This window comes from Cebidichthys violaceus, unplaced genomic scaffold (genome assembly GCF_023349555.1).
Source record: "Cebidichthys violaceus isolate CVI_PGR_0920_01 unplaced genomic scaffold, fCebVio1.0.p SCAF_23, whole genome shotgun sequence".
NCBI classification, from domain to species: domain Eukaryota; kingdom Metazoa; phylum Chordata; class Actinopteri; order Perciformes; family Stichaeidae; genus Cebidichthys; species Cebidichthys violaceus.
In genome coordinates, this window is record NW_027176406.1 from 2,159,296 (window position 1) to 2,185,593 (window position 26,298).

The following is a 26,298-nucleotide window of genomic DNA, read 5'->3' on the forward strand; positions in this document are numbered from 1 at the left end:
CCTCTTCTCTTTCTCTCTTCCAACCAGAATTTCTCCTGTGTCTGCATCCTTATCCTTCCTTCCTCCCCCCTCTCTCTAACTTTCCTCTCCCTCCATTCCCTGCAATCCCTCCTCCTCCTCCTCAAACATCACACAATCCCCTCCTATCCCAATCCAGCGCACCCTCACTCTCTCCCTCCCTCTTCCTTTATCTCTCCCTCCCTCTCTTTCTCCCCTTCATCTCACCTCCAGCCAGCCAGAGCACCCTCCTCCTCTTCCTCTTGGATCCCACAGCCCGCCTGATCTCGTCCACTTTCTCTCACTCTCTTTCTCTTTATACCTTTCACTCTTTCTGCTTTCTCTTGTCTTTTATCTCTCTCTCTGCCTCTTTCTGTCTTTCTGTCCTTCACTTCTCTTCAGCCGCCAGAAGCTCGCAAGCTCGTCGCTCTTCCTTCAACTACTGAGGATTCAGAAGCACTCGGGACGAAGACCCTGTCACTGGAGGTAAGTGTCCACAGTATGTCTGTCTGTGTGTGTGTGTGTGTGTGTGTGTGTGTGTGTGTGTGTGTGTGTGTGTGTGTGTGTGTGTGTGTGTGTGTTGGTGGTCATTAACCTTACACGCATCAGCTGCTGCTTTAGGAGGCAGGTGGAGTGACTGGTGAAAAGAAAAGAATAAAAAGGGTAGTGGAGAAAGCCAGCTGTTCTGCAGCACACGGCAGAGTGACATGACAGCATAGTGAAAAGAGATGTAAAAGAAACAAACAGCACTATTTGACGATGATTATGATGACGGTAATGGTGTGTCAGGGGAGAAATGAAAGAAAAGAAAGAAAAAAGAAAGGGAGTCACAATCGACTGCTGCATCCAAAAAAGACAAAAAGGAGACAGAGAGAGTTCATGAAGATGGAGATAAAGGCAAAAATCGAAATCAAGACGTGAGAAAAAACAAAACAAAACCAAAACATTGAAAATGAATTATAGAGCAGCCAGAAGAGAGTGGGAGAAATAATTCAGAAATGAGAATGGGATGCTGATGTTTCCCGGTGAAGCAGTTGCATGCCTACAAACGCAGCGGTGCCTGCCTCCTCCTCTCCCGTAACAATCCCATTCACAAACAGGACCTGAGAACAGGAGCTGGTGATTGGTTCTCCGAGCGCTGTGTGTCTGTGTGTGCTTCATTGTGTGTCTCTGTCTCTGTGTCTGTGTGTGTGTGTGTGTGTGTGTGTGTGTGTGTGTGTGTGTGTGTGTGTGTGTGTGTGTGTGTGAAAGAAAGAAGGGGAGTAGGGGGATGAAATCCCATTACATTCCTATGCGGTGATGCTGAGGCTTCTGAGCAGAGGCTTGAATGAAACTGCAGGGTATGCGCTTGTACATTAACATCACATAGTCCATACTATACAGGAATGTAGAGAAGGTGAGAGATGTATAGTGAAACAACATTGGCACAACTCCACGGCGTCACAATGACATATGTGTGGACAGACTGGGGTGATTTTTCCCCCCAGACTCAAACTTCGTCTTTCTCCCTCATTGCGTCATTCTCAGTGCTGCTCCAGATTGTCATCCCTCTCCCCGCCACCATCGCTCTCCCCGCCACAATCTCACTGCCACCAGCAACCCTCTTAGATTAACAGCTGTCCAAACGAAAACGCTCTCCTGCCTTGCCAATGCAGGCCAATTAGAAAGTGACATTTGTTTGGGGAGGGGGGAGGAGCTGTCGGTGCATCGACTTGAAAGGCAGGGAAGCGATGGAGAAGGGAGAGAGATGGAGGTGAGACAGGGAGGAGAGAAACCTTCTCAGGTCACAGTATAGAGACAGAAAGACGGAAAGAGAGATGGGAATAATAAGGCAGCTATTTGATGAAAAGTTTAGGCAGTAGGTGTTGAGATATCTCCCAGAGTAAGGGGAAAATTAGAACTGCAAGAGGAAGTCATTCACACAACAATCTAGATGGGATGAATAACTTTTTCTGTGTCAACGGCAGATCAAAATGGTTTGATCCAGGCTGGAGGTTTAAAATGTTATCTCACTCTTGATGATATCTCACTCCCTTGGTGGGATGGAGAACGTTATATGTCATGCAACATCTTCAAATCAGTCCTCTAGGGCAGCCACACTTCAAGTATCAGCAGGGTTGACAGGATGACACAATTGTGTATCATCTGCATATACTGTATGCGAACATTTTTTATACTATATACCTTGGGGAAATATGTGAATAGAAAAAGGAATGGGGTCCAGAATCGATCCTTGAGTTTCATAGATGAGGAAACGGACAGATAGGAGTTGAACCACTCAAGAGATAAGCGTGAAAGAGTTAAGAGAGGCAAGAAGAAAGGCAAGAGTTGTTATTAGCCTCACTACAGAGGAGAGAATAAAAGTAAGAAGCCATTATTCTCCTTCTCTCACTCAAGTAGGATCCTATAGAAGACATACAGACTATACTTTAACCAACCACCCACCTCTCTGGACATTCCCTTCTGCTCGTTGCGCTCTCTCTCTCTTTCTGTCTCTCGCTCTGTCTCTCTCTCTCTCTCTCTCTCTCTCTCTCTCTCTCTCTCCTCTCTCTCTCTCTGTCTCTCTCTGTCTCTGTCTCTCTCTCTCTCTCTCTCTCTCTCTCTCTCTCTCTCTCTCTCTCTCTCTCTCTCTCTCTGTCTCTGTCTCTGTCTCTTTCTCTCTCTCAAACCCACACATCATACGTCGCCTTAAAATTTATCACCACTTCTCCATTAGATATAAAAGTCAGGCGTGATGCATGGTGGCATATCCTCTCCTGATTTCATGGGAAATCAGTGATTTAACGAGCGTGGAGCTCTGTGGAGTGTGAAATACCCAGGTGTGATATAATGCTCCTGGGGGAGGAAGCCTGGGTGTGGGATGGAGAGAGAGAGAGAGAGAGAGAGAGAGAGAGAGAGAGAGAGAGAGAGAGAGAGAGAGAGAGAGAGAGAGAGAGAGAGAGAGAGAGAGAGAGAGAGAGAGAGAGAGTTTTGCGTGTGAATCAGTTGCGTGAGGCAGACAGGTATAGGGACAGACAGGTGGAAGTGTGGATTAGTGTGTGTGAGAAGGACAATGAGAGAAAGAAAGAAAGGTGTGTGCATGTTTATGTGTGTGTGGAGCTGTGCTGTACTGGTGACTGGTGCATTTAGGGAAGCGTAGAGAACCAGTGTAGGATACATTTCAGACCGGTGTCAGTAGTGGGATAGGGACCGGTCGAGTGGGAAAGGCAATAAAGCACCATAACAATCAGACTGTGGATTCATTCATTGGATGTACATGTGTGTTTGTATCGACAACATGTGCTCTAGTTGGGCCTATTAAGCGCTCTGACTATATACAAATACTCTAAGTGTTGCTAAATGCTGGTTTGAGGAGGCTCTTATGGACTGTGAATTGAGATAAAAATGTGTTAATCTGTGTGTGTGTGTGTGTGTGTGTGTGTGTGTGTGCGTGCACTTCCCTCTCTCCATCACAGTATACTGATCCAGACACACTTCACACTAACACAGTATCCACTCTTGTATAGCCATGTTGTGTTCGGTTCAGGGGCAAACCACACACAAAAATTGTTGTCACGAGAAAATTGTCACAATAAAATTCACCATTTGGAAAAGCTGACACTCATTTCTGCAAAAAGGAGGTTCAAAATGTTTAAACTAAATCCACCCAGTCATTTTCCTACTCCTGTACAGGCTACTCCTGTAATGCGTTCTCTCTTTGGTTCTTTTGTCTGTACTACCGCATAATGGCTAATGATTGAGTCTATAATGAGGTGAATGATCCAAAGATGGCTTGCTTCAATGGTTTGTTTTAAAAGTCCTTGTAGTTAATGATTATCATTAATGGGGCATGCAGTCATCTGCCCAGATGTTACCGCAAATAAAATAATCAATCAAAAAGTGTGAAATCATGTTAAATACTATTAGGTGTGGTCATTTTAAATGTAAGAATCTCATTGCATCGGCACTAATGTAAAACAAGACTAAGAATCTGCAGCCATGCTAGCAGCATTGCAAGGTTGTATCGCAGTGCTTTAAGCTAAATTCTAAATGCCAACCTCAGTACACTAAAAACAAAGAAGCAAAAACAACAAATGAACCTCTGTAACAGATGTCACAGCGATCCATCCAATAGTTGTGAGACGTTTCCATCTGGACCAAAGTTGATCGACCGACGGGCAGGCCGACGTTGCCATTCCTAAAAATGTACAAAGGAACAGAAACACACACAAACAATTTGTATTTTCAAACCGCACATAGAAATGTATTCCTTATCTGTTACTACCTTGGGACGCATTGTGCAGACCTGTATGCAGACTTGATGCAAAACCACGCACAATGGAAAAAAAGACACTCCTAGCAGTTGTGGTGTAGGTGTGTGTGTGTGTGTGAGTGTGTGAGTGTTCATGCGTATTGTCTGGGAGCCTATCATTTGTGCTACATTGCCAATTGCCCTCTGGTTGTCTATTTTCTCTCCTCTGCTGTGCATTGTTGTGTGGATACATAACGGTGAATGTGAGTGAGTATGGAAGACCGCCAGTGGGCGGACTGGATAGGGAAAGGCCATTTTACCGGGAAAGATAGAGGGATGGTTGTTTGTGTGGGCTTGTTATCATAGGTGAGAGAGGTCAGTTAATTGTGAGTAGTCAGGAGGCAGCACGCTCCTTATGTAGGCAAACATCCATGGAAAGATACATCCTGGGAAATGGAAAAATAAAAAAAAACATTGTCTTTGGTGCCTTTCTTTTGATCTTGACTTTTATTTTACATTTTTTCTCTCCTTCCTTCTTTCCATTCTCTACTTTTCCTCATTTAACCTTTGTTTGAATCAGTTGTGATCTTTTCCTCCTTTTTTTCTACACATCCTCCACCACCTGTGAGCTGATATGCAACCGCAAGATACGTTGTGACTGCTGAGCATATGGTCACTACAGTCTGTCCACCACTTAAGAGGTTTTCTGGATAATTAAAACACTGTTTCCAGCCTCGGCACAAAGCTCGCCCAGAGACAATTTGCATTTGGGCTGATTTTCTCATGAAAAGCACAATTAACCCGGTGTTCAGGGCCCTTGTTAAAATGCATTAATTAAAACACTGATTTTGATAAAAGAGAATGAGGAAGAGTTTCTTTTTTTGCTGAGGTGACAGATTTAAGAAAAGAAGGGAAATGGGGGGGGGGGGGGGGGGGGGGGGGCTTGTGTAGCATGCATAGCATACTTTATGCTGCACTTGCTTATCGGGCTGCATGCAAAGTCATCTAGGTTGATAACACACGCAAGTTATGATATACCGTAGCAGCACGGGTCACTGGACCTCGTCCCATCAGATGCAAACTGATACAAATTGGCTCATGCAGGTGCACACACATACAAACTGTGCACTGATGCAGAGCAGGTCACAGATAACACAAATCTCTCCCGATCCACCACCCAATCACAACCACACACACACACACACACACACACACACACACACACACACACACACACACACACACACACACACACATTTAGAAATGATATTATAATGGGCCTAGACAGAGGGCTGCAGACGGGCTCGTCACCGGTGAGTCTTCATCGCCAAGGTCAAGGGCAGATGCTGTGCGAGGTGTCTGGCATCTGGAGAGCGCTTGATGGTCGCGCTGATACACAAGATGATCAGTGAAAAACGTGCCCGACGCAGCCGGTTTGGGGCTTATTAGAGTGTGTATATGTGTGTGTGTGTGTGTGTGCCTGCAGACACTGGGGTAACGTTGTGCTCATGGAGTCATTGTTTGAGTGGGTGGCAGCGGCACTGGAACCGAGCCACCTGCTAATAAGGAATTATGAGCATGAAGTGAACAGCATCTATTCAAACATCAGATGTTGCGTTTTAGCTAATATTTGAATAAGTGATTGGGATAGATGGAGCACAGTGTTCTGCCAGACAGTTGCTCAGCTGGACTCTGTGAGGTCATGTGAAGGTGTTGCACCCAAAAAAGCTCTCAGGTGTTGTGTTGCCCTATGGAGGAATTGCAACACCTGCATTACTATGAATACCTTTTGGTTTGATTGTGTTCTGTGCTGTTGCTCATTAGCGCTTAATTAACCCTAACCCTCTTTTAAAACCTCACATGCACACTAGAGAGTCACTCACCTTTTGTCAAATGTTCTTCATGCAAAGCGCTTCTTTTCCTCAAGGGGGAACTCAGGTCCAAAAGGTGGTTCGAGCTATTTGAAGGGTTGTTTCTAAGAACCGGGGTGACAGAAGTGCAAGCATTTTTTAATAAGGTCAAAAGGTTGATACTAACTTTAGACTGTCACAGGTCAGGCCGCTTCCAATTAGAAAACCTGTGACCTCTTAAATGAGAATATTAACGAATCCGTGGTCAGATGGGAGAGAGCGTGAGCAAAAATGGATTGAGACTTTTCTTATTTTAGCGCTTGATCTTTTTTTTTTTTTAGAAAAGAAAAATGTAATAGGATGATGATGTGACCTATTTTATGAAAGCCACTTAAAGCCTCCATCTTTTGGGAACAAAGTCAAGTATTTTTAGAGTTACAATATTTTTCTTAAGCAGTGAATCAATCCTCAGGTGAAACGTTTACCCGGTCAACACATGTCACTTTGTTCTGTGTTATGTTGTGCAACATCAGTGCTGAATTATACCACATCTGCTTCCTCAGTGGTTCTTTCTTTAAGGTAACTTTCAGTTGGTTTTATAATATTAATTCAACTAAAATACTATGGTGTAGTTAACACAGACACACACACACACACACACACACACACACACACACACACACACACACACACACACACACACACACACTACAATCGTCGCTCAAAAAACAATCCATTATTCATGCAAATATTACTGAATATTAACAGACATGAGAAGATTGAGTGTATTCTCATTTATCTCTTGTCAAGAAAGTCAATAAGCTTTTTTATTTTTCAAATGTCTATGTATTCAAAAACCCTAAGTCTATAATATATAAATATTTTAAGTAAATCATTTATTTAACATTTTAGAAAACCCTCAATAAGGCTGCACCCCTTTCCCAGTGGTTAATCTTTAGTTGTGTTCTTCAAAGTATAAATCCGCTAAATAACTTTCTGAAAATGGAGCACCACTTAAAATTCTTCACCTGTTTCCTGTTCCACATCTAATGTTTTCAAAGTAGGATTATTCAAAGTGAGAGAAAAGTTTTTTGCCTCCCAGCGCAGCACAAGTGGGAAAAAGAAAAATTGCCGTACCGGCCTAGTGCCCTGTATGCAAAGCAGAGTTATCTTGAAACAGCTCAAGTAAATGTGGAGCAACGAACTGTCAATGGTCAGATGGAATTACATCGCCAAACCCACGAAGTGAATGACAGCTCATCTCAATAGCGGAGATTAGGCGAGATGAGCCGCTGTTGTGGAAAGCAGCGTTCATTGTGAACAATATCCATCACTCCCCGGCCGCATCCCGCCCCTCAGGAAGGCCAGGGGAAGTTTCTCTTCCATTTATTGCTTCCCCCTCTTCCCGTATTCCCCCTTTCTTCTGACCTTCATTTCCAATTGCCTGAGTCTACATTTAATGTAATCTGCATTCCTCATCCCATCACCCTCTCGCTACAGGCGCAATCTCTGCATTATCGCCGACAGTACTTTGCTACTCGGCTCAATGCTGAAACATTCCCAATGGAATGTGGGCCGGAAGACTCTGAAGCTGGACTGATTCATTCGGGTCAGAGCCTGGTCACGGCTTTGGCTCAACGCTTTAGGCCCAAATCTGACCTGAAGCTGGCCCGAACCCAAAGCTGATGATTTAACATCATTGCTTCCCGCCTCTCTCCGTGTCTCTCTCTCATTCTCTCTCTTGTACACATGTTTGCTGTGTACAAGAACACGTTATGAAGTGAATAAAAAATGTATCATTTATTCTACAGTGCGCAGATATCTATTCTATCAGTAGCCATTTGAAACTTCCTCTCTACATAGTAGTTTGTCATTGTTAGTGGCGGAGTCTGTCGTTACAGTTCTGGATTCATTTAGATGTCTAAAGTGTTCTTTCAAGGTATGCATTTGTGTTTACAGACACGTCGAAAAGTCTGAACATTTTGTCTCATTGTCACGGATCAATATGGAAGACAGAGACTCCGTGCCTCTGTAGAAAATAAATACAAAGAACACGGTTGAACTTGCGTGGTATTTCTCTGTGGGTTGTGAGCAATAAAATACGTCTCAAAGAGTTTAAATACTGTGACGTTTTCATTCAGAAATTCATATCAGTGATCTGATCCAGCAGGATGAACAAAAGGCAGCAGCAGAAGCAGCACTCAATTACACAGTTCATCCCATATTGCGCTCCCATTCACTTCAGTGTCATATTAAATCTGGTGACTCCACGCTGAGGCCTGCCTTATCATCAGCGAGAGGCGTTAGTTTGGAAACAGACGATGCTTTTATGAGGGGCAAACACTTATGAAGTTGACTTTTGTCACGAGTGTTTGTGTGTGTATTTTTGTGGAAGTGATGACACACATTACCTTACATGTTAAGAAGCTGTGTGCTTATAGAGATTTTTAGCATGTACAGTCATACAAGTATGCAAGACTCTATTCACGTCTTCCCCTGAAGATATACCGTGTTTACACTGTCTCTGTCTTTTGTGGCTTTGTGAATGGCTGCACATTTCTTCCCTTTGTGTGAATGTGCATATTCCATCCTCAACCCCCTTGCCTTCCGTTCCATCTTCCATCCTGCTCTCGACTCTTTCTCTTGCTTTGTAAGAAGGCTGGCCTCGGCAAGCGGGCCCGAGGCGAGTCCCAAGCACTAGAGTGTGGACCGAGTGCCAGAATGAACATGAGACACAGGGAGAGTGCGTGAGTTGATGTGCATGCCCCTCTTGGAGCGCTTGTCTTTGTGTATGAGCAGCCGAGAGTGTGCTTCTACTGCTGTGACTGTTAGGGTTTTCTGCTGCAAGGTCAATGGAGCTCCATCCTCCACCCCCCTCCCATCCCCATCCCACCTCCTCAATCCCTCTCTTTTACTGCAGGAGTTGCTGTCAGTGACAAGAGAGTGTCAGCTGCTGCTGCTGACCGGGCATCACTGCCGGGGTTAAGGATACAGGGCAGCACACACATACTGGCATAAATTGGCACCCGTGCGCACACTCGTTCGAGCGGCCCAGCGCTGCTCGCTCGAGCGAATGCAGATTCTAATGCATGTGCGCACACCAAGTCGTGTTGCAGCGCTGAGGAGAAGGGTATTGACGAGCGCTCGAGTTGATGTGCGAATCTCACAGACTCTCATACGCATCATTATCCAACTGTGAAGGCACTCTATATTCAAACAATACTAAACAACCACCAAGCACAGTGCAGTCATGTCATGTCAATATACAAACCACTTGTGTAATGACGCACATAATTAGATGGAAGACTAATACTCAAACGAATGTCTAATTGCAAGTAGCAGCAGAAGTGGGACTCATAATTATGATATAAAGTGCATGACAGTGAAGTCTCTTACATGTCGCTTTGCCTTGATGACTCAAGGTCAGACTTCGCTCCTTAAAGAAGAAAGAAATCTGCTAACAATGTAGGCGAACGCCCCCAGATACTCTATGTCCGATGAATTTAACCAACTTCAAACTGTGACTTTAACAACACCCCTCCACTCCTCGCCCCCACCCTCTCCGCTTTCCTCTCACATCACAGACGTGGCCTGGAATACAAATTGTGTTTTCCTTTCTTTATTTGGGTGGCCCATAATGCTGGGGGCCAGAAGAAAATGGAGACGGGAGTGTATGCGTCCCACCGCAAGAAAAGGGAGGCGACAATGAGGTGGTAAAGCTGCTCGACAGACAAAAAGACGAGAAGACAAAGAGAGGTAGAAATAGAGACACGCCGAGAGGGAGAGAATATATAGAGATGAATGGAAGGTACAGGAACAGGGTGAAAAGACACAAAGACAAAAGGTAAAATGATGATAAAGGAGGCTGTACTGGAGATGTGTTTGATAAAGGACAGCCTCTTGAATAGTCGTCAAAGATTTGCCTCATTGTTTGTTCCGAGCAACAGTGATACAACGCCTCCCCAATGCTGGCCGAACGCTGCATAATGCTGCAGAGTGGGGAGTTGATTCTCAGTGGGATCGACAGTACGAGTGACCCTTTCACGTTATAGAGTCCTTTGATTTCATGATCAGATCAAAAATATCGATTGATATGACTTTTCCCAGTAAGATAATACAACATCAGGTACTGCCTGATTAAATGAGTCTGCTTTCAAAGGGTATATCAGATGTGGCTCGCGGTGTAAAACAATGGGCAATGAGAAACAGTGTCCTGGGACAAATACAAACTACTTATTTTTTCCCTTCAGAAGTCTTTAAAGCACAGATCATTCAAAAGCTCTTCAGTCTGGTTTCCTAAAATTACATTCCCATACAACGAGGGAAATGTATTTTTTTTCCTGATTACGTCTGTTTTTGACGTATCAAAAATGCCTTTCTCATCAAAGTCTGTTCAAGTCCACACAGGGAGGAGGTGGCGTAGATGAAACAGTCAAACAAACATGGGACTTTCACCCACGACACAGCTGTTCGTGTCCTGTGTGAAACCACAACGTGTGTACGTAGGTTTACTTACATAACTTACTACACTTATGTAGCATATATAGTCTACTTAACTCACATAACTTAAGCTATGTAACTTGTTTTAACCAAACAAGTACGAAACATGATCTTTTTCTAAAATAAACCAAGTACTGTTGTTTCGTTGCCTACCAAGTTTTGTTTCAATTACACCATTAACCACTGTGACTGTAACCCGCCAAAAAACTGTAAGTGGGAATGCAGTTTCGTCATATGGGTTGGCTCTTGATATAGCTGATATGCAGCATTGCCTAGAGAAGCGATGATAATGAACACACAAAAAAAAGATGTATGTTAATTGAATTTTAAACAGGATAATATATACACTTTGTGATTCATTTAAATCCTCCTTTGCTTTCTGAATTAGGGCTGAAACTTTCAGCTCTTTTTTACCATTGGCCAGTCCTCAATCTTAAGCCAAATTCCTTGATGCAAGTGGTTCAACAGGAGTCCCACCATACCTGCGACATAGTTGATTTATAGTTTGAGGACAGATTTCACCCCGGATAGCTTAACGGATGCATAGTCTATATTAGTATGTTAAAGGCGTTTCTTCAGACAGATAGTCTGTAGGTTTACAGAATGGACAGGTATCTGACAGGGACAAAAGAAGGACAGGTGATGAGACCCAACAAATTAAGAAGGCACTTTACAGCTCAGTCACATTGTAGCAGTCCCTCATTCTTTGGTACTTGTTGTCATTTCCTTTTTCCCCAATTCATTTTAGCTGAATGTCACATTTCCTCTGAGTTGATTGGAGGGTTATTCAGATCACCTGTTGAGTAGAGTGTGATTACTGGCTCCTAATTAAGTACTGAGAGCAGCTTGGTGCGTTTCAGCTCTTGGCCAATCAGAGTGTGACGACGCCCTTTCTTGAGGGCTTAAGAGAGGTGGAGAATTAGTCATTCTGGTCCTTCCTCGACTTAATGCAGACCTTGTTTTAGAAGATTCAGCCAGAACCTCTGATCCTCAGACTGTCCTGAGCAAGGCCGGTTCCAGGCATGGCGTTGACCCCACAAATGTTCTGCCTGCCCCACCAGCTCCACGGAGTATACTGTACGCTTTACAAAGCCTGCTCAAAACTACATTAAAGCATGATAAGTACTTCACTTTAATGAAGTTGGCAAGAGACTGTTTGAAAGGGTCAAACTCGAAGCAGCAGAGGCCGAGATATCAGTTGTAGTGGTGTAGTATGTGAGAAGCTCCAGGAACACTGATTTCCCATAATGCCACTCAATAACTCTCTCATTACTACCACCCTGCCTCCTAAATGCCCCTTCTTTTTAAAATAACCCTGTTCAAACTTTGGAAAGCTTTTTTCAGAGCCACAGAAAACAGTTTTCACTGGCTGAGTAGTACTCCTGGTGATGGGTGAACTGAACTCCATGCAAATGTGTCTTTCAGTGACCTAATAGGGAACTCAAACTGAACTTGAAGGTAAACCCTGTGTAGTTCTGCAGGATGTAGAGGCATCCGTGGGGCATAGTGAGTGTCCTGCATGAACAAGCATCCGCCTCAAGTGCCGCTGAGCAGCACACCAAAAGGGTCTGTTTTCATCCCGACACCGACGAGACCTGGGATATTCCCACCGTGGCACTGATGTAGTAAGCCGGTACTCTTAACCAGGCGAGGTTCCCCGTGGCCATCGCAGACGGCAGTGAGTCAGACCTCAGAGTTTGTCAACAGAACGGGGCTGTCTGCCACTCACCACGTATGACCCCTCGCTTCGTCTGCTCGATGGAAGCGCTAACACTGTCAACGCTTCACTCAGGCTGTTCTGTAGCGTGGGGCGGCTGGCAGAGAGCAACATCAGTACAATAGAGAAAACAAAGCAGGTACAGGGGGAGAGGAGGAGGAGGAGGAGGAGGAGGGAGGGGAGGATTGGCACCAAAAGACCAGGGGTGTTTTGTTTGTGTGGTTGTGGACGCCTATGTTTCATATTGTGTGTGTGTGTGTGTGTGTGTGTGTGTATGTGTGTAGACCACTGTATGTTTAAAGAAGGGGACATTGGACACACCCCATTTTCTCAGGGCTCACACACTTTTTGTGTTGTATTGCCCTAAGTGCCACAGCAGCAGCACACACACACACACACACACGATCAATGTCTGTCGAGTTTGATTTAGTCTCTTCCCTAAATAAAGCACAGCGCAACTGGACTCCATCACTTTAAAGCAGCCAAGGAGAGAATATGCCCTTACATCACACTGCTGTGAGTCAACCAGGCATGACGAAGACTGCAGTATTTTCAGCCAGGGGAGACACAAACTCACACAAAACCATACACTATGGCCCCGCCGCTCTTTTAAGATACTACAGTAAATACCCCCTCTATAATGCCGCACCTTCAGTGACAAAGATTCTTATCTCGTAGAGTGTAAATTGGTGAGGAAATGGGTAAAAGTGCGAATGTCTCCTTAAATTTACGCTTTTCTTCTTTTTTTTCTTCCATTGCATGAATCCCTCAGTGTCAAAGAAAATCCTACATCTTGATGATAAGATATGTTGAAATGAGCTTTGTATGTATGACAGCGCTTTGACTCTTCCGGTCAGTAACTCGTCCGGTTGTGAAGTGTGTGTGTTTTAAATGTGTGCACTTGTGCAGTACCTGCTCTCTAAGTGTGCATGCATGCATGAGTGTGTGGGTGGATTTCTGAGGTGTGTGTGTGTGTGTGTGTGTGTGTGTGTGTGTGTGTGTGTGTGTGTGTGTGTGTGTGTGTGTGTGTTATAGCAGCACCCTGGTCTTCAGGCTCTCTGTCTTGCAATGCTGACGAATAAAACAAGAGAGCAAGACAGTAAAAAGGATGAGGCGGTGCAGGGAAGAGACTGCAGGATGCTGACACAGATCACCGAGAAGTGTTAGAAACAGACATTTCACAAGTCAAAGTCAAGGGCATGTGTATCATTTAAATTCTATGGGGAAAACATCACATCCTGTTCTCAATGGGCTCATATTCGGTTCAATATTCAAAACGGGGGAAAACAAAATGCAAGGTTAATGACTTGATGTTGTTTAGTGGTATCCCCTCGGGTCAGAGTGGGTTTCCTTCCACAGTCCAAAAATGGACTCGCAACCTGTCCAGGATAATTTGCCTCTCGCCCAATGCATGCTGGGATTGGCTCCAGCCCACCTGCAACCCTGAAAGGACTGAAGCGAGTATAAAAGATGAATGAAAGCCAACTCTGTAAAAAACACCTTTAGGATTTGCAGAGACTCACCCTCAGCAGCACATCTTTTCCTACAGCTCCAACATGCAAATAGGCAAATAAAAACAGGTTTAAAATGTTTGTGGAAGAGCCAATTGGGATAGAATGACTTCTATTATACATTTGTAGGGGAGGAGATGAGGTTGTGGTGTGTTATTCCCTAGAAGATTCCCAACCTTGTCACATACAGTACGTCCTAAACTTGTTCTCTTTTCTGCTTTGTGGAGCAGCAGAAGAGTCCATCTCTCTCGTTCTTCACCCTAAAGTAAAAGGCCAGTGCAAGTATATGCAACGATACAAACAGAGCTACTTTGCACTGCTAGTTAAGTACAATTTTCTCTTGAATACCTAATAAGTTGATGCAATAACAACTTGTATACTTGACACAGGCTGTTGTGAGTAAAAGTGTTTTGTAGCAGCGGTGTTGACTGGTTAATTAGACATTTAATTCATCATGTCCGCATTGTTTTGCTGCATTTCAAACCCTTTTATCTACTTTGCCTGATTGAGCTTACTAACAATGGAGCTATTTCCATTTTGTGATGAATGCAGAAACTGCATAAATCTGTCCCTCAAGTCGAGCTCGCACAAATATCAATACAAAAAGTAATTAATTCAGAAATTCTCCCCGGCTGTTGAAAATGTCTAGCTGATTTCTACTGTGAAAGATGACTTCCATTCACAAACTCCCATCGAGATACAATGAATCTTCTGTCTCTCCCAACAAGTTATAATAGCCATTTTTACACCTCATTGAGCCTCGAGGCAAAATTATGATAGCGCAGTCTTGAAAACTATTGATGCCGTGGCCTATTTAATCGGCTGGATGAATTAATCCATTTGGAATGTGAGTGGAAAGAGAGAGGAGAGGAGAGGAGAGAGTAATGGCCTGGACGAGGAGACGGCATGGAAGACGCATTTGTCCCATGGAGACTCAGACCTCAAAAGGACTGGACCACGCTTATTGACACACTACATATACATAGTTATATATTATATAAGCCCATGTATTAGTCACAGTGTGACAACACTATTATCTGAATCAGGCATTAAAGCAAAGGCTGACTGGCAAAACATGACAGATAGTTTACCTGGAAAGAGAAGAAAGACAAAAGGAGAAATGCTGGTTACCGCAATGATGGAGCCATTGGCTGCTCACTGTGTGTGTGTGTGTGTGTGTGTGTGTGTGTGTGTGTGTGTGTGTGTGTGTGTGTGTGTGTGTGTGTGTGTGTGTGTGTGTGTAGGTGTGTGTGTGTGTGTGTGTGTGTGTGTGTGTGTGTGAGCCACATCCTGGTCCTCCTGTGGTCATCATTCAATGCACCACAACTGGAGCACAAGAGCCCCTCTGCTGCGGCCAAATGATCCTGCCAGACGAGTGGAGGAACACAGGAATGGAGGGAGAGAGATAAACGAGAGGGGGGGTGGTGAAATCAAGGATTTAGGGGTGAGAGAATGGGGGATGCAAAATGTGCCAGGGGAAGAGGATGATGAGACCACATAGATGTGTGTTGGTAAGAAGACAAAATAAAAGTGTAAAATGAATATATATGGGGAGATAGGATGAAGTGTGTGTGTGTGTGTGTGTGTGTGTGTGTGTGTGTGTGTGTGTGTGTGTGTGTGTGTGTGTGTGTGTGTGTGAGAGAGAGAGAGAAAGAGAGTCAGTGAAGGACAGCCAAAATAGAGGGAGAAGATGGATGGAGAGGCAACGAGATAGATGGCCGTGTTGATTCGGGTTGCAGGGACACATTGTCTCTGCAGCTTCAAGAGGATGGAGAGGAGCAACACAGACAAATGAGGGGAAATGAAAGAAAAAAAGAAAGAAAATCAACTAAGCAAAATCCCAGAATGGAGGGGAAGATGAGAGCACACTGAAATTGAAATAAGATACAAAACAGACAATAGAAAGAACAGGAAGGAAAGCATCGTAGTGTTGCTAGTCACAGTTTAGCTCTGCTGTCCAATCTGGCTCCAGTCCCAATTTGATTTCAGAGCTCTACTTTGGAGCTACTCTATCATCACTCTGGCTTTAAATGAATAAAAGTAAGCTCCAAGGACACCCCCCTTCCCCAATCACAAACTCACTCACCCTAAATAAGCATCTTTTAAAATGTGAAGCTGGCAGAGACAGGCTGACGCAGTGTGTAATTACTCTGTAATACGCAACCCATGAAAAGCCTTTTGTTGAAAGTTTTTCCTCAGGTTGGTTCTTTCACTTTGGTGTAAAATGGAAACGAATGAAGTGAGATACAAGGTTAAAGTAAAAAATTCAGTTTTAAAAGACCACATTTTTTATCAAATTCTTTTAACTGCGCAAGTAAATAAAAAAAATGAAAAATGAAAATAAGCTTGATGGAAGTTTGGATTTAAAACATAGCAGCGCTTTTAAAAGCTTCCTCTCAGGATACTTTTATTTACGGTAACTAACTGTAACTCAGTAAAAAAAATAACTGACCAATTAGGAATTTTCATTTCCGGGGAAATGCATTTCGTCTTTTCTTGTTCTCGCTCTGAGCTGTTTGTTGATATCTGCTTGACATGAAGCCTTTGGTAGCTACTTGAGATGCAACGACACACCTACCCGTTGAAGCATACCATCTGATCTGGACTCGTCTCACCTGAATAGAGAATGGTGCGATGGCAAAATGAGGGAGATGAGAAAACCATCAGAGACCTTGATGAAACTGCCAGATGGTAGCACTCAGCTGAAAGACAGATGTTTCTCCCAGAAGGACGGAAAGAAAGAACACATTCGTGTGGCCTGGAATCAGATGTTACCGCGACAAGAAAGTGAAATAAACCCCAAAAAACGAAGTAAACCTATGTTCATTTTGCATGTACGTTTGACACCACGTCCAAAACTGACACTGCATGGGTACCTAAGAACGTCATAGTTTGAACTATAGCACCATGGATGGATTATTGAACAGGCCTCCTGGGCACAGGCCCAGGGGCCCAAAGTTTAAGGGCCCCCCTGGCCTTCACCTCCAAAATGTCAAAGAGATACGCACCAACAAGAAAGAGATTCAAAATGACCACAAAGTAACACCAAACGACAACAAAAAGACACCCAAAAGGACCATAAAGAGACACAAAGCAACTACAAAGAGACTCAAAAATGACTATAAGGAGACACAAAGTGTCGGTATTCGTCGTGTTGGGAGTGAGAATGTGTTGTCAATCTATCCAGTAGCTGTTGAGACATTTAAGCCCGGTCCCCGCCATCAATAGTTTAGCCCTTCATCCGTCTCATCACAGCAGTTGAATCACACTCGTCACTGGATGGGGGGACGTCTGTCCTGTTAGAGTCCCTCCTTCACCCCACCTTTCTACTCTCAGCTATCCGTCTCATCTCTACAGTCTCCTCCCCCCATCCCCCTCCCCACCACATGCCTCTCCTAATTACTCCCCCTGTCCGTCTCCTTGTCTCCCCCCACCTCCCCGCTCGCCGACTCACCTGCCTCGTTTGTCGCCTCCGATTCCATGTCAGCAGCATTTATTGACAGGCCCGGTTCAACGACTACTACAACCGAAATCCTCTGTGTGTGGGGGTGTGTGTGTCTCTGCGAGTGTGTGTGATGTGGTTTGAGAGAGGGTGACCTGATGCGTGTGTGTGTGTCCCGACTCCTGGCAGGTGTTGTTAATGTTGCGAAGCACGCAGGGGAGACATACAAACCGCTGTTGAACGAATGATAAACCAAAGCCCAGCGAGAGGGACGGGAGGAAATCACTCAAACACACCTTCTGCTCCTTCTCTTTCTGCCATTCACTCCCTTTACTCTCTCTCTTTCATGCATCATCTCATTGGATCTACCTTCCCTTCGTGTCTTTGTGTTCTGCGAGATGACAGAAGTAAAGAGTCAAGAATCTTTGGAATACTGAGCAGTATGTAGGAAGCACTGTAACCCCTGCAGCTGTATGTGTGCTGCATCTAAACACACACACACACACACACACACACACACACACACACACACACACACACACACACACACACACACACACACACACACACACACACACACACACTGACATGCTGACACGCGGTAGTGAGGTGTTTAAGTTTTGATGCAGGCCGCTGAGCGCTGGCTCCCGTGGGTGCGGCAGCTACCCTTCAGGTGGCAACAACAAAGGTCAAAGTATTGATCATTATTCATTCTCACAAGCTCTGTGAGTTAGTGAACAAATACTTTCGGTCTTTTTTTTCCCTCCCCTCTTACAAACACACATATAAACTCATTCTTCCTCTATAGGGGAAGGACTGTGGTGTGATGTTACAATGTTATGGAGCTCTGCTGACTGAAAAACACTCCTACGTTATAGTTGCACTTTGGGCTGTACAGTGATGGACTCCAATAATGATAATGTTCAGCCTACACATAAAATATGCCCAAACAAATCCCACTCACTTAACTGTATGAGTATGTTCATACATACATGCCTACACATAAACACTCAAACCTTATATGATGTACATTATGTAATGCTTCCCCGAGTTCCTGGATGGTCACTTTGCTTGTGGCTGTTGTATTTGTGTATACTACTGTGATGTAGCAGCTTGCAGGTCAGAGAGGTGCAAAGGTATAATAGGTGTACAGTGGATGTGTGTGTGTGTGTGTGTGTGTGTGTGTGTGTGTGTGTGTGTGTGTGTGTGTGTGTGTGTGTGTGTGTGTGTGTGTGTGTGTGTGTGTGTGTGTGTGTGTGTGTGTGTGGTTGGAGGGATAAACAGGCCAAAGGGTAAGCCAGCAGCAGATAAAGTTGTATTTGAAGGAGGCTGTTTGATCCAAAGCAAGCTCAGCATTGGAGCATGAGAAAAGAAACTGAACATGCAATTGAACCCTGAGGTTGTTGATGATTTTTCAGAGAGGTCAAGCAGTTTTCTTTCCTCTTTTCTTCCTCTATTTTCTCTTCTAATAAATTAAATTAGATGAGTAGCTACATTTCACATCAAAACCTACGCCATTGCATAAATATTTAAAGTGTCCACTGGCCGACTTGTTCCTTGGGGATTTTCCCATTAGCTGTAAAACATCAATGACATCAACACTAACCACTTAGTGTGGCGACCAAAACTCTGGAGCCACCGGAATAACTTAGCCTGAAGTTAATCTTTAACATAATTGTCAACTAATGTTCTAAAATCCAAGATGATGCAGGTGAGTGGTGCGGCCTTTGTTGATAAAGACTTTCATGTATTTCTGCAGGTGGAACAGTGAGAAAAAAGCCATTCTTCAAAAGATTTATTATGTCCGTTTCCCGAGAAGTCGTGAATGATACAGTTTGTTCAAAGGCTTGGAGACACTCGACCCGAACTGCTCGATTATAACTCCACTCTGCTTCTACCTCCTCCATAAAACACACTGCAGCTTGTTGTGGATGAACTCATTTTAATCTAGGAATTAAAATGAAACCAATTTCTCTTTTCGCAGGCTATAAAATGAAACACAGTGTGGCGTTTTCTCGCTACACTAAGATAAGAAGACTTTGCATTTCTGGGCTGCACAGGAAAAAAAAAAAAAATCCATCATTTGCGTGACTTCATTAAAACCGTCTTTAATGCTGCTGCTGCTGCTGCAATGACGGCACCAATGACTCAGCGTGCAGGTTGGGTGGATGCCCTATGAGCCTATCTAATCAGATCATACTGTGGTTGTAGGTGTGCACTTAATAGGTCCAACAAGTCAAGCCGCTACGGGACATTAGCAGGGAGCGGATCGATGCACATGAGATGCCAATGCATTAACTTGACTTAATCATAGTGTCTCTCAAGGGTCAAACCCAACCTCCTCACTCCCTGTGACACACAGATGCAGGTTTACGCCTAGCTAGCACTAATGCAGTCATTGTTATAATGCTCAGTTTTAGAGGTGTTGAATCAATGTTATGTTCACTTTGTAGGTGAGAGTCTGTGGTGCAGTTGAATTGCAATGTCGTCCCATTCATATCTATGACAGGCTTCTCCTCTTTGTGTCATAGTTAGCAGTGTTTTCTAGCTCCTGTTGGCTAGAGCGACCACAGTTTGTATTTATTTTTTGTCTCTAGCTAGCAGAAACCAACTGGCTAAACGTGGTAACAATAATAACAATAAACCACTTTATTTATATTGCACCTTTAAAAACAGAGTTCACAAAGTAGCCAAAGCAAGACAATAAAACAGTAATATGGTATGGTAGTAATATGAACCAAGTCAGGAAGAGCACCGGGCTTTGAAGTAACATTTCATTTTCATTCTGAGCAAACATTGTAATTTACCATCTTCCGGGTCCGTCATGCAAAGGCGTTGGGCCCAAAAGATTTTTTCCCATAGACTTACGTCTGTAAATTAGAAGATAATCTTTTTTGAGGTGAACCAACTTCCAAAAAGGAACACTTAAAAAGCCCTTATCTAAGTCATTAGGTCCTACAAGTTGTAACCATGAATAGCCAAATCCAGAGTGGTTATCTATGAGCCAGAGAACGAGGGCTGGGAGGCGGGGTTAGAGGAAACGCTAGTGCGCTTGCTCTATGGGCACCACAAAGCAGAGGAGCACCGGAAGATCTGGTTATTTCATCTTTCGGCAGTTGAGCCATCTTGGCTTCACGCACTGCTGAGTTGACTTTCAACGTGTGTTGAAAACACGGCCATTCACAAATGTGAGCACCTTATGGACATGAATAAATGAGCTCAGAATAATCTGAAGACACACGCACACACACACACACACACACACCCTCACACACACACACACACACACACACACACACACACACACACCCTCATTTAATGTTCACTAATGGCTTTAATCTGCTGTTTAACTGATTGAGGGATATAATGATAGAGGACCCTCCTCTCTGTCTCGCAACTGGCAGAGTGTTGTCCGGGAGAATTCTTCACCCGAGCGAGTCCTTGACTTAAATTAGATTTCAACTGCAATGCGGCTGGCTTTCACAGCACACGGTTAGCCAGTTAGCATAATGTGTGTTAATGGCCCATCCACTTAGGAATGACTCTTAAACCTACTCTGGCCATAAAAGAGCAAATAAAGTCAGACGTCTGCAGGATGAGAGAGCAGAGCAGGTGTTGTTTTCTCCACGAACGCCGGTCTTGTTATCGCACTAATGTTTTTATAATGTGTAGCATTTAGTAGTGTGTTGACACAGAGTCGCCCTTGGATTAACACAAGGAACGCGTGAACATCAGGCCGTCTGTGACAGACAGTCGTGGTTGGTTGTTATCATAATGTGCAGATGTGGCCATGTGCCGCTGGTGTGATTCAAGCTTGAGAGGATTTATGGGTGGAATAATCTTAAGAGATTTTCTCTTTTCTCATTGCCTGACACTAGCTATTTGTTGGAATTCGATATACTTTACTGCTCACATCCCACACATTCCATAGCAAACACATTTCCCCGTGCACACCGAACTTCAAGGTCAAACGCTCTTGTTCATTTTTAGAATAAATGTGTGTGTAGCTTGCGTGTAGTTATATTGTATATGTGCATATTTGCATACTAGCACGTATATGTTGTGTAGGTGTTTACAACTGAGAGAAGGAGGGGAGTTCAGTGTTGCATGTATGCAGAGTTTGTCAGTGTGTGTTGCATGTGCGCATTCCTTCCCCCCATCGGCCATCTTTCTTTAAATGCTGTAAAGCTCCATGCCGGACAGTTGCTTGTAAATATGAAGGAAACATAAAATCTGTGACTATGCTACATTTACTGCCATTTAGATCAATTCATAATACAGATCAATGTTATCCTCCGATTACATATTGTATGATGGGCTGATCCATAACTCATTAACATTAAAGCCACAATATGTGACGTCTTTACAGCGCTCTTTCTGCCCACCTGTCACATTGACTCAACAGAATTCACATTGTCTTTGCACACATTAGCCTATTTAGTAAATGTGATCTGAATTATGACAGAAAAAAAAAATCAATCATCAGTTATTTCCACATTAAAGGTATACTATGCAGGATTTTCCGAAAATAAACAAATGTATAAAGTAATCCCTCTTAATCATCACTTATGACCCACTAGAAATGCCGTCTGCCTGTATTTTCTTCTTTTCTTCTTCTTTTGCTTTTTGGGACATTTCTGGGCCTCTGCCTTTTGACACAGAGTCTGTAGCGTTCATGCAACCAAGAAAAAGCTACACAAATGGCGGACGCAGCGGCGAATAAAATGCAAATATTGTGAGGTGAAACGCCAAGCAAAATGAGATCGCTGCCGTATGTGATGCTGCAGGTGGTCCACAGGGCTGTGTTCTGGTCACCTCGGTGAGGGGATGTGCGCTTCTGGTCTCGCTCTGTTTACTAACAGTATAAGCAACAATCCCTGCATAGTATGCCTTTTATATTCTAGGTTTTAAAAAATGTCTGCCATGGCCCCCCATAAACCACTTTCACTTCCAGCTCTCACATCTCATCGTACCTTTCACAAGCATATTCCATTTCCTCCCTTCAGAGGCAAACATTTGAATTATCGCATCACAGGCGTATGCCTCTGCCCACCAGTCAACTTGCAGTTCCCATATATTCTATGTAGTGAAGATGTTGAAGGAATTTAATAAAATGGAAGTTATCATATTGATATTTATCGTCAACATCAATTCATCCAATGCTATATATACACCCTAACCTTAACTCTAACTTTATGTATTACTTTGGTGGAAAACTTCACTTTTCTGAAACTTGGTTAAAATGTTTAGTGTATCTCTTCTTCTCTCGTTCTGTCTTTGAATACTCACCAACTCTCATCACAAGGTGCTGGAGCTCATATTGCTTCTGAAGTCAGTCTCAACTATTCTCTGACACCTGTTGTCGGGGTTCACACTGTTCTGACAGCCAAGGCCGGCACCAGATACTGTGTGAATAACACAATCACCCCCCCGCCCCTCCCCATTTCTCTTACATCCTGCACTTCACAGGCTGTAGCCCCCCTCACCATTCCTGGTGTGTGTGTTTGTCCATGTGTATGCATCGGCACGTTTGTGTTTTATATCCATTCGGATGGTGATTTTTTTGATTTATTCATGTCATCATGACTGTGTTTTTCAGCTGTGTTGACAACTATAGAATGGATTGCCATGGAATTTGGTACACACATTCATACCCCCTCTGTATGAAATCTTCATGTAGCGTCATCATCAGGTCAAACATTTTAATCTGGGGTTTATGACAAAACACCTGCAAACCAATCACATCTGCAGTATAGTCTCTGTTGTACTAATTAGCAAATGTCAGCCTACTAACTGCCTTTCAAACATTATGCCTGCTACAAAAAGATAGCATTGTCTTTGTGAGCATGTTAGCATGCTGCCAATAGCATTTAGCTCAAGATACTAGCCTCACAGGGCCGCTAATGGCTGTAGACATGTTTATTAAAGATTTCCACCTGAATGGACATGATTGAGCTTGCATATGACATTGGAGACCTATTTGGATGACTCCAATGGATGTCACCACATTACTAGATCTCAACAGCACGGCAAGACAGATGGTAAAATGTATAAAACATTAGACAGTATAAGTTGTAAAAGAAGTCCCTTTAATGGGAAGCTCTCCATCTTCTAGTGATGTTGATATTCCTAGAATATAGACCTGCTAATCCAGCGTCAAGACATCGACACATCAATGATGACAGCAGAGATGAAGTGATGATAGTGATGAAGATTGAAGTGATAAAGGTGCTGTTGATGGCTTTGATAGAGATCTAATCTTCCAGAGCAACGGACAGACGCAAAGAAAGACGTCTGACACTCTTCTGTCACCATGCTCATACATCTTCCTCCCTGAAGCACTTTCAACGAATCTTCTCTCCCTCTGTGCAGCCTTTTGCCCCCTCTTTTTGCCTTCCTATCTTCCCTCTTTCCATGCGTCACTCCTCTGTGTATATACGGACAGGTCAATCAGTCTTCCTGTGCTCTGAGTCTCTTGGTATCTTTGTACATCTGATATCTGCCGGCTCTGCAGCGAGGACTATCTCTTTTGCATCTAAAGGATGTGATTATACAGTGTAAGAGGGGGGTATTTCTCTAGATGCCCTAATCTTTATGCAGAAAGAACAATGTTTAAGCAGGTGGATCCTGCTGCACGAGCATCGGGCAAACATGCACACATTGGACACACTTACACAGAAACAGACAGCAGACGAGATTGGATTGGATTTCCTATTAACAGGAAACTCATTCCTCTCCTCTCCTGTCTCATTCTAATTTTTGCTGTCAAGTATCGTGTCACCCCTCTATCTATCTATCTATCCATCCATCCTCCTTGCTCAGCATGTGATATCTTTTTCACTTTTTTTCTATTCTCTGCCTCTTTACTTTTTCATCAATCTCTTCTTATTCCACTCATTTATTTTTCAATCTGCACCCTTTTCAGAGTGAGAGAGACGGATGGAGAAATAACTGCTGGGACAGAGTAATATAATAGTGCTTGTGGAGGACGGAGATGATGCCATAACAGCTCTTCTTTCTCTGTGTCTCTCTCACAAAAACGTAACTGTGAGTGTGAATCATGATACATTTTGGAAAGTGTGCCTTCATGTATTGAAATTTCACATATTTACATATACCTTGAGTTTTTTTTTATGGATTTTATGGTCCTTGCAATGGATGACACAACACATAGAGTTGATTTGTTGATGGTATAAAGGAAAACATTTTATTTCCTCACAGTATTGGCATACGGAAGAATCCCAAAAAGGCCCATGACATTATTTACCTACAAGCATCAAATCAAAATTCTTTTTGCTTCAGAAGTAGTTTGCTTTTGTTGCGGGTGAGATGCACTTATGCTGAAGTCAGACTCTACTTCAGCATTTGTTCCATGCAATCGTTTTCTTTTATCATGTCTTCCTCCCTCTATCATGTCTGCGTCTATAAAACCTGTCACTTTGCACAAACTTCGGCACTCTGAACTAAATAAATCAAACAGACTGACTTTCTCTAAATGCAAACGCTTGTCAAAAAGATGCTGACTTTGTTCTGAAAGCATAATTTGATCAGATGTCAGAAAAAGAAAGCCTTCCTGCCGTGTGAAGACAACCTGCTCAGTGTTGAGGACAAGTGAACTCAAAGACCTGCAACATCAGTTCCCATTATTTGCTATTTGGTCATTTAGCACATGTTCTTATCCAGTGGTATGGTCCAGTTCCCTTAGTAATGTGTGTGTGTGTGTATATTATAACCAAACACAAGGCGTGGAGCAAATGTACTACTGAGTTAGACAACACTCTATTTGTTGAGCTTGTTTAGTAATTCTGTTCAGGACTGAAAAAATGAATGTAAGAATGCAAGAATGTCAAAGAGCAAGTACTGGTTGACAGTGACATGACAGCAAATTTAATGATTTGGTTTATAAAATTTCTGACACGTACATAAACGCAACATGTCATTTTTCATCCTCAGAGGGGTTTTTTTTCTCTCTAAAACAAACATATAAAAATCCACTTTTGTCAACACTGATGCATGTGCAAAGGGAATATGACCCCATAGCAGGGATTGAATTAAATATGGCTTACTTAAAGGTCTCAAGGTTTGGAAATTGTTAAATAGGTTCCCAATGTGTCTGCATTATGTTGGCTTACCTGGACTCAGGTTCAAAAGCATATCTCTCTCTCTCTCTCTCTCTCCCTCTCTCGCTCTCTCTCTCTCTCTCTCTCCTGTCTACCTTTTCTTATTCCCATCACTTGTTCTCTCATCTTCTCCTCCCGGGACTTTGTTTCATCCTCATAGTTGATCCAGAGAATACCTCTCCTTTGTTCTAAGTTAAAGAATGTAATATAAATGTAATCTCACATGTTACTCAAAACCTGTGCATGAAAAGGTGAGACCAGAAGTTTGTTTACTATGTAAAGTATTTTGGGATAGTCTAATCATCTGAAGCAGTGGGACAACTGTTCTGATGCTCTTTTGTGTTCCATGTTGCCATTGATTGATTGAGAATAGTGTAAAAAAATACAAAGTTTTGATTTCATCTCCGGCAGCAGCCCCTGATGGTTTTCTTAGTCAGGCCATAGCTATGCGGGCTTTGGGTGAGATAAAGCCTTCCCCATGATGTGAATTTCTCTTCCTTATTTTCAGTCATTTGGCTTTCTCTCTCTTCCCTGCCCTCCACCCCGTCCAAGCGTCATCTAACACCGGCAGTCCCTGGTGAGAGCCATTGTCAACCTCTCGCCCACTGGCCTCAACCCTCCCGTTTTACTTCTCTCTTTTGCTCTGTCTGCATTTCCCTTTTAATTTCTCCTTTGCCATCCCTCTTTTAATTCCTCCTCTTTCATCATCCACTTCTATCTCCCTGCCGGCTTCGCTTGTCAGTACTCACCTTCTCCTCTCATTCCCTCCTTCCTCCTGTCCCCCCTACTGATCCCAAAGAGAGCTGCAACACGCACCCTGGCACATCATGGGATCAAGGCGACCCCCTCTGTTACATTTATTAAAAGGGGTCTAGCAGCAAATAGATGTATAGAAATAGAAAGAGCTGAGAGAAAACTTGTCACAAGGCT

At 43.4% G+C, this 26,298-nt stretch overlaps 1 protein-coding gene across 1 annotated transcript in view; it reads left to right on the plus strand.

Annotated features, from left to right (window-relative positions):
* Nucleotides 1-206: 206 nt before the first annotated feature.
* Nucleotides 207-26,298, plus strand: part of pvalb6 (parvalbumin 6) — a 41,927-nt gene continuing 15,835 nt past the window's right edge. Inside the window, exon 1 of the mRNA XM_068718871.1 lies at nt 207-483. The gene's annotated coding sequence lies outside the window, so the exon portion shown is untranslated. The remainder of the gene's footprint in view (nt 484-26,298) is intronic.